This window comes from Octopus bimaculoides, chromosome 10, assembly GCF_046866305.1.
Source record: "Octopus bimaculoides isolate indiv1 chromosome 10, ASM4686630v1, whole genome shotgun sequence".
Taxonomy (NCBI): Eukaryota; Metazoa; Mollusca; class Cephalopoda; order Octopoda; family Octopodidae; genus Octopus; species Octopus bimaculoides.
In genome coordinates, this window is record NC_142937.1 from 49,964,682 (window position 1) to 49,984,815 (window position 20,134).

The following is a 20,134-nucleotide window of genomic DNA, read 5'->3' on the forward strand; positions in this document are numbered from 1 at the left end:
TAGAAACAGCTGCCTTATCTCCCTGAAACCACACTCTATAGTCTTAAATAAAAAAAACATATTGAACAATGTAATTATCACAGATTAACAAAAATGCAGGATGGTTACATTTGAAACACCTTTGATCATAAGGTATACTTGATAATGACTGATCTAAAGATAGGCAGTAACAATAAAAGCAATGACCAATATATAATCATTAGACTAGGAGAATACCTGCAGAAATAATGCAGTAGTATAGGCATGACTCTGTGGTAAGAAGTTTGCTTCCCAACCACAGGTCCTCAGTTCAGTCCCACTGTATGGCACATTGGGCAAGTGTCTTCTGCTATAGCCACAGGCCAACCAAAGCCTTGTAAGTGAATTTGGTTGATGGAAACTGAAAGAACCCCATCATATATATATATATAATATATAATATATATATATATATATATATATATATATATATATATATATATATATATATATATATTATCATCATCATCGTCGTTTAATTTCCGCTTTGCATGCTAGCATGGGTTGGACGATTTGACTGAGGACTGGTGAAACCAGATGGCTACACAAGGCTCCAATCTGATTTGGCAGAGTTTCTACGGTTGGATGCCCTTCCTAACGCCAACCACTCAGAGAGTGTAATGGGTGCTTTTACGTGTCACCCACACAAAGGCCAGTCAGGCAGTACTGGCAACAGCCACGCTCAAGATGGTGTATTTTATGTGCCACCTGCACAAGAGCCAGTCCAGGGGCACTGGCAACGATCTCGCTCGAAAATCCTACGAAGGCCAGTCAGGCGGTACTGGCAACAGCCACGCTCAAAATGGTGTATTTTATGTGCCCCCGCACAAGAGCCAGTCCAGGGGCACTGGCAACGACCTCGCTCGAAAGTCTTTAGACATGCCGCGGGCACAAGTGCCAGAAAGGCGATGCTGGGTACAAGTGCCAGAAAGGTGATGCTGGGCACAGGTGCCATCACAAATTCGCTTTCGCTTGCCCCAATAAGTCTTCGCAAGCTGAGTTTCGTGTCCAATTTAACTCGATTTCGATTTCACTTGCCTCAACAGGTCTTTGCAAGTGGAGTTTAGTGTCCCAATGAAGGAAGGTACGCCTAAGTGGACTGGCTGAGGCCTTAGATTTAGATCTCACTTGGCTTGCTGGGTTTTCTCACGCACAGCATTTGACAGAGTATCTACAGCTGGATGCCCTTCCTAAACGCCAACCACTCAGAGAGTGTAGTGGGTGCTTTTACATGCCATCGGCATGAAGGCCAGTCAGGTGGTACTGGCAACGGCCAAGCTCAAGATGGTGTATTTTATGTGCCACCTGCACAAGAGCCAGTCCAGGGGCACTGACAATGATCTCGCTCGAAAATCCTACGAAGGCCAGTCAGGCGGTACTGGCAACGGCCACGCTCAAAATGGTGTATTTTATGTGCCATCCGCACAAGAACCAGTCCAGGGGCACTGGCAACAATCTCGCTCGAAAATCCTACGAAGGCCAGTCAGGCGATACTGGCAATGGCCACGCTCAAAATGGTGTATTTTATGTGCCACCCGCACAAGAGCCAGTCCAGGGGCACTGGCAACGATCTCGCTCGAAAGTCCTTAGACATGCCACAGGCACAAGTGCCAGAAAGGCGATGCTGGGCACAGGTGCCATCACAAATTCGCTTGCCTCAATAAGTCTTCGCAAGCTGAGTTTCGTGTCCAATTTAACTCGATTTCGATTTCACTTGCCTCAACAGGTCTTCATATATATATATATATATATAATGGTTATATGTGCATCAGGTAAATTACAGGAAAAAAATATTACTTGATACAGCCTTTATTTTACTGTTACGATGTAACATACAACTTCTTTGAGTTGTTGTTATACATAAATTAGCTTTAGCTCTATAGTCGATTTTGTAGGTATAGTTAAGATCATTTGTGAGTGACTGCTAGAAAACAAATGGAAGAAGGAGAGAGAAAGAGTAAAAGAAATTGCCTCTGTGTGTTGACAAGTAAAGAGGGTGGAAGTTGTGTAGTCCCACAGAGGCAAGCCATACGTGAAGTGCTCCTTTTTCACCAGAGGGCCAAGTGAAAAAGGTAGAACCAAATTTGAGTTCTGTATTTAAATTTTTTTCTAACTGAATAGGGTCAGGCTAAACAAAGGATTTTTCATTTGTTATCTGCCTTGACCTAAGCTTGATTTGAAATGATCAGAGGTTGAGGGCTGACTCTCATAAAGTTCTTAGTGCCAATGTTGAGAAAAATAAAAAGGAACTTGTAGAAAAATGTAAGCTAGGTTTCGAAACTTGGCTAAGAATCTAAGAAGTCATTTGCTAGGTAGATTGCTTACCAACTACATGGGTTCACTCCCACTGTGTGGCACCTTGGGCAAATGTCTTCTACTATAGCCTCAGGCTGACCAAAGCCTTGTGAGTGGATTTGGTAGATAGAAACTGAAAGAAGCCTATTGTATATATATATATATATATATATACTAGCAGAGATACCCGGCGTTGCCTGTGTTACATGCAAATGAAGGATGAGACTTTTCTCTTATATTTTCTGTAAGGGACTGGAATACATATGATTCGAATTTCATCAAAATTGCACATGGGGGTTCTTTCCCTCTTTACACACCCTAAAAAAATTCTAATCATGAGACATGTATCCCATACTATTGATCTTTATGCGCATATTCCACAATTTCAGTCTTCTGGAATCTGTAAAAAGGATTTTGCTCCTGAAAAATGGAGCTCATGGAGCTCTAAAATGTGGGAATAAAGGCCCCTATTGGGGGTGGGGGTGTTAATGTCAACCAGAGAAGTTGAATTGTTGGGAATGTTTTTAACTTGGGTCTTATAGTATGCCTGTATATATGTGAGAGTATAGTTTCACTTTAATAGTTTCAGTATGAAATTGAAAGTATTAAAGTGAAAGTATTTGAAATTACAGTAGCGACATGTTATTGTTACACTTTTGGCATGTAATACTGAAATAGTGGAATAGTTTCAGTGTTAAAGTGAAAGTATCTGACATTACAGTAGAGTGATGTTATTGTTTCAGTTTTGACAAGTAATACTGAAATAGTGGAGGGGATATGATATTGCTGTGGGCTCGAACTATGCAAGAAGTTAAAAATTTTTTGGGCCTAAGACACTACATGGACCCTAAGTAAGGCATGTGTTAATTTGGAATGAAATTGGTTGTGTAGTTCTCGAGTTTTAGGGATTCACACAGACACACATTCTCATCTTTATATATCTGATATTTATGCGCACATTCCAAAATTGCAGTGTTATGGACACTGTAAAAAGGATTTTGCTCCTAAAAAGTGGAGCTCATGGAGCTGAAAAATGTGGAAGTTAAGGCCCCTATTAGGAGTGGGTGTGTTAATGTCAACCAGAGACGTTGAATTGTTGGGAATGTTTTTAACTTGGGTCTAATATGTATTGTTTGAATTTCTTTGAAATAGGAAATATATGTATGTTCACTGAGTTTGTAAAAGAGAGCCAAGCTTACAGGAAACCAAACGACGAATGATCACGATAATCAGTCAGCTACCGTAGCCTAGTCGTTACTACTCCCCAATGTAGGATTCCTCACCATACAGGTGACAGGCACAGCTGTAAGATGCATTATGGATGTATAGCAATTGGAAGGGCATCACCCAATTGAAATAACAACGTGTGACATTTGGAGTAAAGGGAAATGAAAGTGTCGCCTCTGGAGTTTGCAAATGACCACTATACCGATAGGTAACTGGGCAGAAAATATTTACAATCAATAAATGTCTTCGAACAACCAGTCACTCATCTGGGAAGGCCTTTAAATCAATGTTACCAACTGGGGACTATGTGTGACCCAGAGATAATAAAATGACTCAAAGGAGGTCTGCAACGAAATAATTTTACTCAACATTTTGCAAGTGAATCAGTGGAGGCAAAGATGCATCTCGTTTACTTGACAATTTATGCACCACATTGCAGAAATCACAATGGAAATATATCTGAAAGGATAGTCTTACACTGTTGTACCGTTGAATTAGAAATAATGCTCATCTGTTATGTTCGGGTAACCCTATAGCTTCCAATAGTACAACTGTATTCATCTTTGCTTAGGAAAAATGACTAAATTGTGGGTGTGAAGTCCTCATGAAGGGGTCTTTGTAACTTCTAAGAAGAAATTTTAGAAATATTACATTATTTGTGTGTAATCTGTATGGTTAAAATTTCATCAACATCAAAAATATATGAATTTTCATGGGGGTTATGGCTGTTATGATTAGAATACAATTTCCAAAATTCATAAAGATCCGTTCAGTACTTTTGACGTAGTTTTGGATAAAAAACAAATGACTAATGTGTGTGTTTGTGTGCATGTGTGTGTGTGTATGGGTGTATATATGTATAGATATCTGCATGCATGTGTATATGTGTACATATTACATGTACATCTATATATATATACATCTACACATATGTATACATATACACGTATGCATATAGATGTATATCTATATATATATATCTATACATATACGTGTACATATACATCTATATGTATACATGTCTACATATACATCTCTCTCTCTCTCTTTTTCTATATATATATATATATATATATATCGTATGTGTATTACTGGCATAATGCCTCTCCCAAGGTAGCCAGAGGGGAAGCAGATAAGAAAAGATTTGCCAATGTTCTGCGCCGTGAGGACCAAAGACTCGAGGTATTTCGTGTTGCAAGACAGTGTAGGAGAGAGAATAGTGATGTTGTAGGAGAGAAATGTGTTTGCATGGATGATGGTACGCTTGCACTAAATGAGGCTGCAAAGAAAGAGGTCTGGAGATGCCACTACAATAGATTGCTTAATAAAGAGAATGAATGGGAGAAAGAGAGCCTGCCGTATGTTGACCCAACAGAGGGACCAGCTATCCGAGTTGACAGTACTAGGGTAGATAAAGCAATTAAGAGTATGAAGACAGGGAAAGCCCCAGGCCCATCAGGAATCACTGCAGAGATGCTCAAAATATCTGGCAGTGTTGGCTATAGCCTAGTCACCCGTATTATGAACCAGGTGATACACGAAGGAGTCATACCCAATGACTGGTGTAGCAGCACCATAGTAAACTGCTACAAAGGTAAAGGTGACGCTTTAGATACTAATAATTACAGAGGCATCAAGCTGTTAGATCAGGTTATGAAAGTTATGGAGAGGGTCATAGCCCAACTAATTAGGGAGTGAATCAATTTAGGTGAGATGCAGTTTGGGTTTGTGCCAGGTAAAAGCACCACTGATGCCATATTTCTAGTGAGACCGCTGCAGGAGAAATATCTAGCCAAGGATAAACCTCTGTACCTGGCCTTCGTTGACATGGAGAAAGCCTTTGACAGGGTCCCCCGATCCCTTATCTGGTGGTCAATGAGGAAACTTGGGATAGAAGAATGGTTAGTGAGAGCTGTGCGAGCCATGTACAGAGATGCTGTCAGTAAGGTGAGAGTTGGAAATGAGTACAGTAATGAATTCCGGGTAGAGGTAGGGGTCCACCAAGGTTCCGTCCTCAGCCCCCTCCTATTTACCATAGTCCTCCAGGCGATCACAGAGGAATTCAAGACAGGTTGCCCCTGGGAGCTCCTCTATGCTGATGACCTTGCACTAATTGCGCAGTCACTATCAGAACTAGAGGAGAAGTTTAAGGTGAGGAAGCAAGGACTAGAATCGAAGGGCCTTAGAGTCAACCTAGCAAAAACCAAAATCCTAATAAGTAGGAAGGTAGATAAAACACAAACCCCTTCAGGTAGATGGCCCTGCTCAGTATGTAGAAAAGGAGTAGGTAGTAACTCTATAAGATGTACCCGGTGCAAGCTATGGACACACAAGAGGTACAGCAATATCAAAGGCAGATTAACTACGAAGTTAGTTTTTGTATGTGGCAGATGTTCAGGTGCAATAAAAACTGTAAACAAACAGGAAACAACTTCTATCTCATTCCAGGGAGAAAAACTAGAGGTAGTCGATAGCTTCCACTATCTGGGTGACCAAGTTAGTAGTGGGGGTGGGTGCGCTGAAAGTGTAACTGCTAGAATAAGAATAGCCTGGGCCAAGTTTAGAGAGCTCTTACCTCTGCTGGCGACAAAGGGACTCTCACTCAGAGTAAAAGGCAGACTGTATGACGCATGTGTACGAACAGCCATGCTACATGGCAGTGAAACATGGGCTGTGACTGCTGAGGACATGCGTAAGCTCGCAAGGAATGAAGCCAGTATTCTCCGCTGGATGTGTAATGTAAATGTGAATACCCGTCAGAGTGTAAGTATCTTGAGAGAAAAGCTGAACATAAGAAGCATCAGTAGTGGTGTGCAAGAGAGACGATTGCGCTGGTTTGGACATGTGGTGAGAATGAATGAGGATAGCTGCGTGAAAAAGTGCCACTCCCTAACAGTTGAGGGAACCCGTAGAAGAGGTAGGCCCAGGAAGACCTAGGCTGAGGTGGTGAGGCAAGACCTTCGAACATTGGGCCTCACCGAGGCGATGACTACTGACCGAGACCTTTGGAAATGTGCTGTGCGTGAGAAGACCCGGCAAGCCAAGTGAGATCGTTGCCATGGCCCCTGGACTGGCTCTTGTGCGGGTGGCACATAAGATGTACCATCCTGAGCGTGACCGATGCCAGTACCGCCTGACTGGCCTTGTAGGGTTTTCGAGCGAGATCGTTGCCAGTGCCCCTGGACTGGCTCTTGTGCGGGTGGCACATAAAAGACACCATTTCTAGCGTGGCCGTTTTCGTGCGGGTGACACGTAAAAGCACCCACTACACTCTCTGAGTGGTTGGCGTTAAGAAGGGCATCCAGCTGTAGAAACTCTGCCAAATTAGATTGGAGCCTGGTGTTGCCATCCGGTTTCACCAGTCCTCAGTCAAATCGTCCAACCCATGCTAGCATGGAAAGCGGACGTTAAACGATGATGATGATGATGATGATATACATGTATATGGATACATTTGTGCAGATATATATATGCATGTATGTATGTATATTTGTATGTATGCCTGTATATATGCCTGTATATATGTGAGAGTATAGTTTCACTGTAGTAGATTCAGTATGAAATTGAAACAATTAAAGTGAAAGTATCTGTCATTACAGTATCGAAATGTGATTGTTTCAGTTTTGATACAGAAATAGTGGAAAAGTTTCATTTTTAAAGTGAAAGTATTTGACATGCGTGTTTTTGTTTCACTTTTGACACGTAATACTTAAATAGTGGAGGAGATATTATGTTGCTGTGGGCTCGAACCATGCAAGAAGTTTAAAAAATTTTTTGACTAAAACACAACCGGGACCCTAAGTAAGGCATGTGCAAAATTTGAATGAAATTGGTTGTGTAGTTCTGGAGTTTTAGGGATTCATACACACACACACACACACACATTCTCATTTATATATATATATATATATATATATATATATATATATGTATGTATGTATGTATGTATGTGTGTTTGTGTGTCTGTGTTTGACCCCCAACATCGCTTGACAACTGATGCTGGTGTGTTTACGTCCCTGTAACTTAACGATTTGGCAAAAGAGACCAATAGAATAAGTACTAGGCTTACAAGGAATAAGTCCTGGGATCGATTTGCTCAACTAAAAGCAGTGCTCCAGTATGGCCACAGTCAAATGACTGAAACGAATGAAAGAATAAAAGAATAAAAGAATATATATATATATAATTGCTTATACCTATGTGTGTCTTTGTGTTTGTCCTCCCCACCACCACCACCACTGCTTGACAACCACTATTGGTTTGTTTACATCCCTGTAACTTAGTAGTTTAGCAATAAGAGACTGACAGAATAAGTACCAGGCTTGGAGAAAATATAACAAATACTGGTATTTATTTGTTTGACTAAACCCTTCAAGGCAATGCCCCAACATGGCAGTGCCCCAGCATGGCAGTACCCCAGTTCAATGGCTGAAACAAGTAAAAGATTAAAGAAACACATTGAAGAATAAATTCCTGTTGACTGAATATAATTTTAGTAGAATCTTTTACAACAAATACCTGTGCATAGAAGCTATGTCCAAGAGAGATATCCTCAGTAGGAAATGAGAAGACATTTTGAGAATTAACCAGGTTTCTGCAGTGAAAAGAATTGGAATATAAGAGAAATGTTAGAATATAAGAATTCTAATGTAAGGTGATATTATGCAATATATTCTAACAATTTCTGATTTCTAATACTTGTTTCTGTCACTGGACTGTGGCCATGCTGGACACCATCTTGAAGGGTTTTAGTCAAACAAAACAATCCTATTACCTTTGTTTTATAAGTCTGGTACTTATTCTAGCGATATTTTTTTTGCCAAACTGCTAAGTTATAAAACATGGAGAAACTGACTCTGATTGTCAAGTGATTGTGGAGAAAGACATCACACACACACACACACATACATGACAAGCATCTTTCCCTGTCAAATCCACTCATAATGCTTTGGATAGCCCAGGTATAGTAGAAGGTACCACACAGTGGGACTGAATCAAAACCATCTTGAAATATATAATTCACCTTAAAATAATATAAAATAATACTTAAAAATGAATTATAATACTGACTTTAAATACAATTTTACAGTAGCTAGTTATGTGAGAGGTAAAGTGATTGCAGATGAGAATGCAAATACAGCTGAAATTATAGTCCAGTAATCTTTTCTGTCCCTGGTGGAAGCATATAAACATAATAGTCATACATGACTTTGCAATATAATTAGTTTGTTAAAACAGTGACAGCAAAAATTTGTGAACTTATCCCATAATAAAGTCAAATGTTATGCGACTATAAGAGAAATTTTAGAATATAAGAATGTTTGTCCATCAAAGATATTTCCCATGGAGGAATTGAACTTGATATTGCAAATAGTAAAAGCAGCATACTGGCAGAATCATTAGCACATTGGGCAAAATGCCAAGTGACATTTTGTTTGTTTTTACATTGAGTTCAAATGCTGCCAGGGTTGATTTTGCCTTTCATCCTTTCGGGGTTGACAAAGTAAGTACCATTTGAGCACAGGAGTCAATCTAATCAACTTAATCCCCCCCCCCAGCTAAATATACTAAAATAACAGTGAATTTAGAGTTCTCATAAAAACACAACGAAAGAACATTCTGTACAATGAAACAACATGATGTAATTTTGATGTCTCATATTGCCAAAATCAAATGTCATCCAGTTCCACATAGACACGTGCCATGGAACATGGCTGAAGGTAAGCATTAAATAAGTAGTAAACCATGTCTGTAACCCAGTTTCAGTCACCCATTAGAACCATATCACTTGCTTTACATTGTTGCTAATGCCAATGAGAAAGGAATTACCGTGATACAATATAATCTCCTTTCCAAATTTCATACAACAGACATGCATGTCTCAAACTGACATTACTTCAAGCCTACAAGGGAGTCCTTGTTTTATCATTCATCTTGAGGATAAGAAAGCCAAATTTTTCTCAAATTACAGCCTACTGTATCAAAAACAAAGTAAAGAACATATTGGACAATGTGACACAAGATTTGCAGTGTCTGTTGGGTGGGTATGGGTGGGGGAGATAGGAGGGTCGTAGATCCCCACAGTGAGAACTGGTCAGGATTCTAGCAGCCTTAAACCAATGCTGCTTTTGACAAATACCAAGAGCAATTATTTTGAAGGGTAAATTTGAATCAACCAAAGTATATTATTGGTATCTCATAAATTTAAAACTTCTAATGAAAATAAAGAAATCTCAGTAATATGAAAGATAAAATTGTCCCAGTGTGATTTGAACTTGTTGAGAGATTGTATAAGTGATTGGGATACATTGAAAAAAAAAAAGAAAGAAAGATTAATACAAACATGTTATTTTTGCTTTCCAAGAAATAGAACTGAAATAATTAGTAAATAATTTCCTCCTAAAGTACATCATTCAAAAATCCTAGACTTTATGTGTAAAAGAAAGAGAAAAAAATTACAACATAAAAGGCACACCCTCTTTTATTAGGAAAATGCATGACATTTTGTTACATTTACCATCATCATTGCAATCATATATTGTTTGACCTAGCTGCTAGAACAGTTTGATGTTTTCACCTGGCCATGACATTTGCACCAGTTAATAATATAATAATACAATGCTTAACATATTTCTTTTCTATGTATAATGTGAGAGTTCATGCATGTGTGCATGCATGTGCAAAATTATATGAGCCTCTGTATAGATATGACAACCACCTTACCAGTATGTATAGGGTACATTTTCTATGCCACCAGCACAAGTGAAGTTGTCATGCAGCTCACAAGGCTATGAACTCCAAGGTTTGGGGGCAACTTTATGCAAGGAGATGAGAGGTTAAAGCATGAGAAAAGAGGGCAGAGAAGGTTCTTGTCAAGGTGCTACATGACTACTCACATTTAGAAGATAAGGTAAAAGTGACCAGATGGAGCTGCTAGAGATAAATAGTGGTGATGAGGTGTCCAGGTGGCATCACAAGGTACAAGGTGAGTTGAAGTGAATGGTGACAGATGAACTAGTGTTGTTTGCAAGAGTATATGGGGGAGTAAAAGATGGAGAATTGAGGGAGAGGATGGATGTAGGGTGTGGTGGATAAGGGTTGGGGAAGACGAAAGGTAGAGGGATGGAGGACAATCAATGATGAGTGAGTTGGTAATGTAGAGGGATGCATAAGAGAGTAGGGGAGAGCAGCAGAATAGTAATGATGATACAGTTGATGGGGGGGGGGGGTGACAAGAGAGAGAAAGAGAGAGAGATGACATGTGGCTGTGGAGGCTGCAGGAGTGGAGGTAAGAGAGAGAGAGAGAGAGAGATAACATGTAGTTGGGTAGGCTACAGGAATAGGATAAGAGAGAGAGAGAGAGAGAGAGAGAGAGAGAGAGAGAGAGAGAGAGAGAGAGAGGGGCAGGTATAGTGCATGAATAGAGATAATCTGGTGCTTCAGTATGAGGGTGATCAATGTAACATGTGAGTAGAGAGAACAATGTAGTGCATTGTAACTTCTCTTTATTGTAAGTGCATGCTAAGGTAGAGGAAGAATGTCATACTTTATATGACTAATAGAACAGTAAGAGGTATAAATTTTTCAACTTTCATGTATGCAGTCAAATGGTTGAAACTTGTCATTGGTAAGAAGATCTTAATTTTAATATTTTTCTTGTATATTACCAATGTTAGTATATAGTTTGGTGTAATGCATATTTTATATTGATTTTATGAGGTTGGGTAATGTCTTTGATTCATGTAATGCATTTTATGCGCAGCTTGTGTCATTTTGATTGTTATAGTGTCTGATGTATTTCTTACATTGTAATTTTGCTTGTATTGTTCTATGACTTGTTCTATTAATTTGTTAGAAACCTGTTGTTGATTAGTACTTGTTGTATTCTATGGATTCATTTATCAAGTACTTTGTTTGTAGAGGAAAATATAAATGAACCACTAAGCAAGGATTTAAATACTAATGCTTTGTATCTGCATGATACAATATAGATGTAAGTAAGGCTGTTTTGTGGTTGAGAAGCTTGCTTCCCAACTATCATTCTAAATTCAGTTCCACTGTGTGGCACCTTGGGTAAGTGTCTTCTACTACAGCCATGGGCTTGTGAGTGGATTTGGTAGACAGAAACTGATAGAAACCTGTCATATATATAAACACACATGCATTCACACATGTAAATATACCTATATGATGATTATTCTCATCAACTTTGACACGTGAGTGTTTGAAGGAAAGGATTAACCCTTTAGTGTTCACATTATTCTACCATAATTAATGCTTTTTTATCCACATTGTTTTGAACTAATCAAGCATTATCTCATAGCTATGAGATTTTGATGAGGTAGCTGTTAATTTTTAAAACCATATTGTAGGGTTGGTGTGAGAGACCAGATCTGGCTAGTTTGAACATAGAATAGGCAGAATACTTTTGGTCGGATATGGCCGGTTTAAATGCTAAAGGGTTAAAAGAAAAGATAAAAGAAGATTGAAAATAAAAGAAGATTGAAAATAAAAGAAGATTGAAAATAAAAGAAGCTGCATCTATTTGTGATGGATGCATGAATGTAATTTGAGTTCAGGTATGGATTTTGATATGGAGTCACAATGGAGACACTGATGATTTTGATTTTGTCTGGGATTGGACAAATGTGTCTTTTGATTGCAGGATATAACTTTTTTATTGTTCTATTTCTTCAGCTCAAATCATTTTGATGCATCATGACACATTTTATGCCATGAAGATCTAGCTAGGCAATAACTTTCCCAAGATGTCAAATTAGGTTGTAGAGATTTCACTTATTACTTCAACTCATCCTTTACCACTGTTTGTTGGCCATACAAAAGAATTTTTAGAAGGCAATCATCTTTTATTCGAACAATATGTCCTACCTATCTGCACTGTAATTTCAACAGTATGTTTTTGACACTGGAGATATTACATTTTTCTAAAATTTTAATATTTGATATTTTGCCATTTTATGTTGTGGATATTGTGCAAACAGCACATGTAAAAGGTTCCAAATTTCTTTATATGTCTGTAGTAAGGAGTTCATGCTTCTGCCCCATTCAAAAGTGTGCTCAAAATACATGAATTGTATACACTTATTTTAGTTTTCAGACTGATACCATGTTCAGCCCACATATGATGGGAAAATTTTTCAAAAGCACTTGTAGCTTAGATATTCTAACATTGACTTCATCATCAAAAGTATTCTTAAAGTTTACTGTATTTCCAAGGTATTTAAATGACTTGACCAATTTGAGTGGCTTATTGTCAATCATCACATTTGAATCCTCAGTAGGTTTTGGTTGGAATAAAACTTCAGTCTTCCTGATGTTGATAGTCAGCCCAAATGCATGACCTGCCACAGTAAACCTATCAACTAAGTCTTGAATTCCCTCAAATGTATGAGAAATCAAAGTGTAATCATCAGCAAACAGAAAATCATCTCAAATCTCTTCCTTGATCATTTTCTTTATCTGAAGCTTTCCCCATTTATATTCGGTAGATCTTATTGTGTGTGAAACTGAAATTTTATACCTTCATGATGTAAAATTTGGAGCACCATCGAAAAGAATATGGGAAAAGGTACAAAAGCTAAAACACAGCTCCGTTTAGTTCCAGCGGCAACAGAAAATGCCTCCAAACACTGACTGTTAGGTATTACTGTTAGCACTTTGTGCAAAGATACTATTATCCTTATGATTTTATCAGGAAGAGTAATATTTGATAAAATTTTCCAGAGCACCTCACAATTCACTGTATTAAAGGCTTTGGCGGAGTTTGGGTTCTTGAGGAGAGAACACAAATCTTTAATTCATATACTACAAATGATCACGATAACTGGGGCTATAAAAACCTGAGACCTTCTTAAGATTTAAAAGATGATGACAAAACAAGATGCTTTCCTTCATAACCTTGCTACTAAGTAGGAGGCTGGTCAAAATTTATTTTAAATTAAAACGAGGAAATGAACACACATTCATTTCTGTCGAAGAACGAAGGCTTGAAGCATCATAGACCTTTCCATTTTTCCCAAGTATCAAACTAATACACCTGCTTATTGTTCCTTCACCTGTCTTCATCTTTTGTTTTCTGTAAATTTGAACTATATATATATAAATATCATCATCATCATCGTTATCATCATCATCATTATTTAATGTCTGTTGCTCATGCTGACATGGGTTGGATGGTTTGACCCAGAGCTGGCAAGCTCAGGAGCTTCACCAACACACACACACACATATATATATATATATATATATATATATATATATATATATATATATATATATATATATATATAATCATTATCATCGTCATCATCATCATCATTTAACGTCTGTTTTCCCTGTTGGCGTGGATTGAGCAGTTTGACAAGGGCTGCCTAGGCAGAAGACTGCACCAGGCTTCACGGTCTGTTTTGGCAGGGTTTTTATGGCTGGATGCCCTTCCTAACACCAACCACCCTACTGAGTGGACTGAGTGCGTTTTACGTGGCACCAGCACTGGCAAGGCCTGTTCTGGCATGGTTTTTACAGCTAGATACCTTTCCAAACACCAACCAGTTTACAGTGTGAACTGGATGCACCAGCACTCGTGGGGTCACCAAGTAACTCGCAAGACAAAGATTCTTTGAGATGGGGGAGGCATTGGAGGAGGTGGCCTTGTGCCAGGTGATGAGAGGTCAGAGTGTGACAGAGAGATAGAAACAGGTGTCTTGCTGTAAAGGAGATAGATGGTTAACCAGTCAGAGAGAGAGAGAGAGAGAGAGAGCAAGAGAGACAGACAGACAGACAGACAGAGGGGGAGGGAGGCACACACACATATAGTGTAAAGCTGGTATTTTATATACTAACAATTTTAATAACTTATGCTCCTTAAAATAATGTCACTCCCTGGAAGACATTTCAAACATGATCATACCTAATTCAGCTTAGTCCAAGGATGAACAGCAGTCTCCATGACTGTTTCCACCACCTCAGTGACTGCTGGAAAGAAGAGAATAAGTTATTCTCAGACCAAAGACCTGGAATGAACTCCATTACACATGGGTCAAGAGATCATGTTAAAGTAGGCAATGAAGAAAGTCTACCACTATCACAGCTTCCTAAATATTACCTTTGTATTAAAGTGTATTTAGCCATAGGCAGACAAGTTTTCTGTAGCACTATAAGATGTCATCCTGTATACAGCCCTCTATCATCTTTCTGAGAAAGAGCAATTTTAGATCAGCTTTCACTATTTCATCCCAAATTTTTCATGGTGTCCTTCTTCTGCAGTTTCCACTAACTTAGAGTGGAACTTTAGTATGCTACAGTCATCTTTCATTATGTCCTATTTTTCTTTTAGGTCATTTGTAACTGGCATTCCTGCACACTAGCATCACACATCCATTGGAACATACTATCTTCATTTCTTTTAAACCTTTGCAAATATTCTGCATTTCAGGCCTGTGTCTTGCTACCCTGCAACATCACAGTCCTAAGACAAGCATCAAACAATCTGCCCTTCACTTTCAGGGAAAATATTATAGCTGCCAGCAATGATAGTAATTACCTGAACTTAAACCAACCCATTCTTACCAGGCTAATATAGTTTCAGAACAATACCTCTCCTGCTAATTATGTCACCGAGGTAATGGAAGCTATAGACTACTTCTAGTTTACTATCTTAGTGTTTAAAAGGATTTATTTCCAGTATGCAAATATACTCTTCAGTTTTATACATATTTATACACATATATGTAGGTGTGTATGTATATATTTATACAAATATACACCTACATATATATATATATATATATATATACCGTAATTGATGGCCTATAAGATACACCTTTTTTACCCAAAAATGGCTTTAAAAATCCCTCTGCATCCAATGCATTAATGTAGGCTCAAAACAGGATGTATGTTTACAAAACATGTGCTGCCATCTATTGGTGAACAATCACCTACAGTATGCTTATATCAAATGCATACACATACACACACACACACATCATCATTTAGTGTTTGTTGCTCATGCTGGCATGGATTGGATTGTTTGACCCAGGCTGGTAAACTGAGGAGCCTGCGCCAGATTCCAGTCTTGTTTGGCGTGGCTTCTACAGCTGGATGCCCTTCCTAACGCCAACCACTGACAGTATAATGGGTGCTTTTACATGCCACTGGTATGGGTGCCAGTCATGTGACACCAGTATCTGCCACAACTACAATTTTACTTGGCTTCATAGGTCTTCTTCTCAAACACAGCATATTGCCAAAGGGTTTGGTCATTTGTCATTGCTTCCATGAGGCCCAACATTTGAAAGGTGCTTTTTACATGCCACGAGCATGGGTGCCAGTTATGTGACACCAACAATGGCCACAACTATGATTTCATTTGGCTTGACAAGTCTTCTCAAGCACAAAATATCACCAAAGGTCTCAGTCACTGGTCATTGAGGCTCAACGTTCAAAATCATGCTTCACTACTTCATCCCATGTCTTACTGGGTCTCCTTCCACAACTTCCTTCTGATAATAGAGATCAACACTTCTTCACACAGCTGTCCACATCCATATGCATCACAAGTCCATACCAATGCAGTCATCTCTCTTGTACACTACATCTGATGCCCAACATTTCTCTCAAGATGTTTACACTATGTCATACATGCACACTGAGATTGCACACCCGGCAAAGTGTACTAGCTTCATTTCTTTCAAGCCTTTGCATGTCCTCGGCAGTCACAGCCCATGTTTCACTGCCATGTAGCATGGCTGTTCACTCTGAGGGAGAGGCCCTTTGTTACCAACAGTGGTGGGAGCCCTCTGAACTTTGTCCAACCCATTCTTATTCTAATAGCTATGCTCTCAGAGTATCCACACCCAACACCCTCCACACTACTGACTTGGACACGTAGGTAATGGAAGCTATCAACTACTTCTAGTTTTCACCCTGGCATTTGATGGAGTCTATTTTCTATACATTGTTAGTGTTAATTGTACCTGTGCACCTTCCACACACAAAAACTAGTTTTCCTGTTAACCTTCCTCAGACATCGCTGCACTTCTTGTGTCCACAGCTTAAACTGGGTGCATCTTATGGAACTTCTACCTATGCCTTTCCCACAGATTTCTATAATAATAAATATGAAAGCAAATGTCAGTGTGTCACACTTTTTAAACCTTACTCCTCTCACTATTCAATAACACTTCTACTATTCCTCATGCTTTAACCCTCTCTCACTATTCAATGACACTTCTACTATTCTTCATTCTTGGTTTTCTTAATCCTAGCATTTTGAAATGAATATTTCTCTAAATAATATAACTATTTCCAAAAGTAATTTCCAAAATAAACATTTTGAAAAAATCTTTCTCTAAATATTATAACTGTATCAAGTAATTTAACCATAACACATGCTTCATAACATTTGGAACTGATATACATATTGAACTCACTCTCTCATACAATATTACCTCTCATAATTCTTTACCATAAAAATGTTGGAAACTTAATATTTTTTCAAATGTCAATAAAATTTGTCGGACCTATTTTCAGGCCATTGGCCGTCAGAGCTATGGAAACTTAGTGCACTCTGTCTGCATGAAAATAGATTCAACTAATTTTATTATTACCTTAAAAAATACTAAAAAATACTAAATTTCAAACATCTTTATGGTCAAATACATTTAGAGCAATTCCAAACCATAAAAATCACACTTTAAAATAGTGTTTAGTGACAATGGCATAATTTTCCTACAAACTATGAACAGGAGTTTAGATATGTACCAGTTACTACAGATAATTGTTTGTATGAAAACAGTAATTCATCAAATTGTCTTTAAATTAAGTGACGGCAGAAGAATTATCATTGAACTTTTAAAAGGTAAGTTTATTGTTGCCTACGACCAGCTATATGTTGGTTGTTCAAGGGTACAGAATGGAAACAAGCTATTTGTACTGACCCTGAATGGGAAGACAAAAAATGTCGTTTATCATGCAGCTTTGCAATAAGTTCCAAGTCAACAAATTATATCATTGTTTTGAAGAAAATTGTTCATTGCTTGAAAAATATTGTTTAAGTTTAATAAAATTTAATATGTACTTAGTGCATGAAGTATCATTTTGGGCCCAAGGACCAATGAAGAGCCCTCCACAGGAGCTAGCTTAAAAGCCACCCTGTCGGGTGACTTTTAAGCTAATATATATATATTTATACACAAACACACACTTGCATACAATATACATACTTCTATTAAAAGTATATTCTTGTACACTCATTTGTATCTATACAACTGATAGAAAAAATCATTAGAAGTAAGTACATCATTCTGTATATAATAATAGTAAAGCACATAGACGTATCTGCGTATATTTATACAACCTGTATATTTGAATATAAAGGTATTTTGTGACACTTGTGCTAAGGCAAATATTGTGTGTAGTTCCACTGCAGATCAGCCTTGGTTGATAAATCCTACTATCCAAAGACATTTCGCACATGACCAGCTATCTTTTTGTCTATGTTTGTTTATTTGTATGTATGCATGTAGGTAAGTAGGTATGTTGGTAGGTTGGTAGGTAGGAAGGTAGGTAGGTAGGTAGGTATATGTGTATGTATGTATATATGTATGTTCATATGGATATGGATGGATGTATATATATATATATATATATATATATATGAATTTATATATAAATATATATATATTTTATATTTATATATGTATATATATATATATATATATATATATATATGTATATATATACATATATATATATATATATGTATATAAATTTATACATAAATATAAATATATATATAAATTTATATATATATATATATATATATATATATATATATATATATATATATAAATTTATACATAAATATAAATATATATAAATTTATATATATATATATATATATATATATATATATATATAAATTTATACATAAATATAAATATATATATAAATTTATATATATATATATATATATATATATATATATATATATATAAATTTATATATATATTTATATTTATGTATAAATTTATATATATATATATATATATATATATATATAAATTTATACATAAATATAAATATATATATAAATTTATATATATATATATATATATATATATATATATATATAAATTTATATATATATTTATATTTATGTATAAATTTATATATATATATATATATATATATATATATAAATTTATACATAAATATAAATATATATATAAATTTATATATATATATATATATATATATATATATATATATATATATATATATATATATATATATATATATATATATATATATTTATATATATGCATATATATAGGACGACAGAAGTCAAATTGTCTAATGTTTTTAAGATGTTCAATGAATGAAATTTGTCTACTATTTCTAGCATATCGAATGACTACATTGTTTCCTTCGCTGGTTCTTGTGTAGATGTTGGTATGTGTTGGTACGGGTGTGATGTCTTGGGGCTTGAAACATCCGAAAATAGCGAAATCTGGTCCCATGCTCAGAAACTTCTAAAAGGTGATTCGTCTTTTCAGGCATACTTGAACCACCGCCTGTCTTTAAGTGGTCATTTTTCTAATGGAAAATATTGGATATAAAATTTGGTGAGTTTTTTTGTTTTTTTCAAAAACAAATCCAATGATTTCAACTAACAATTAAAATAAGTGTGTTATAAATCAAACTTGTCGATGCATTTGATGTATACGTTGATGACGCATGTTTTGTGATTATGATGGTGACAGTAGTGACGGTTGTTTTTGGAATGAAGATGATCTGGTGCATCTGAGCGCGCGTGTCCTCACAAAATACTAGTCATGTACCGGCATATATCGAATAGAAATATGATCCATGGAATGTACTCAAATGATCCAATGCTATATACACTGTGCTGTCGTCGTCGTAGTCGTTGCTGTGATCATCATTGACATTGTCATCTATATTAGTTTGTGTTCTGAGCTGATGAAAATTTAACAAAATTAAATGAGCTTAAAAACAAACCTGCAGATCTAAAATCTAAGATCAAGCGGATAGCAAGTATGAAAGCAAACCTCTTAGAGAAGAAAAAATGTGGGGAGGAAGCTGAGAAAGATAAAAATACAATTCACTTACTCGTTGCAGTAATTCGGCAGTAATCGACCATAATGTAAAAACATGAGAAAGAGAGAGTGAGCAAAAGCCAATGATTGAATGAGAGAGTCAGTAAAAGATAGAGCAGGAGAGAGAGAGCGTGAAAGACAGAACGCAGAGAATGGCACGAAAACCTGATATCGATCTGAGGGTGTGGGATGAAGCTAGTGAAGAAGCCACAGCAGCCGTTTGTCTCCGAATTCAGTCATAAATTATCATCTCCCCTTCTTTCTTTCTCTCTCTCTTTTTCTGATACCCTTTATGTATATTAGATTACTGGGATCTGTAGTTGACACATTTTGCGAAAAAAATAAATGATACGAATTAATCGAACTTGCCTCATATACAACTGGTAACTTGTTTCATTCCTGTTTTTATTTATTCAAACGCTTCACATTATAAAATGTATTCTACAAGCAATTTT

General features: G+C 36.8%; 1 protein-coding gene across 11 annotated transcripts in view; it reads right to left on the minus strand.

The window, feature by feature from the left end:
• Positions 1-20,134, minus strand: part of LOC106877387 (tetraspanin-33) — a 73,415-nt gene that overhangs the window by 51,946 nt on the left and 1,335 nt on the right. For 3 of the 11 annotated variants that reach the window (XM_052971182.2, XM_052971181.2, XM_014926279.3), the window contains exons 1-2: positions 19,693-19,828; positions 8,059-8,134 (exon numbers count right to left, since the gene is read on the minus strand). The exons of 1 other annotated variant lie outside the window; for it this stretch is intronic. The gene's annotated coding sequence lies outside the window, so the exon portion shown is untranslated. Of the gene's footprint in view, positions 1-8,058; positions 8,135-14,470; positions 14,536-19,692; positions 19,936-20,134 lie in introns of those variants that run through there. 7 more of the 11 variants (XM_089358624.1, XM_089358622.1, XM_089358621.1 and 4 more) reach the window with 7 other exon arrangements.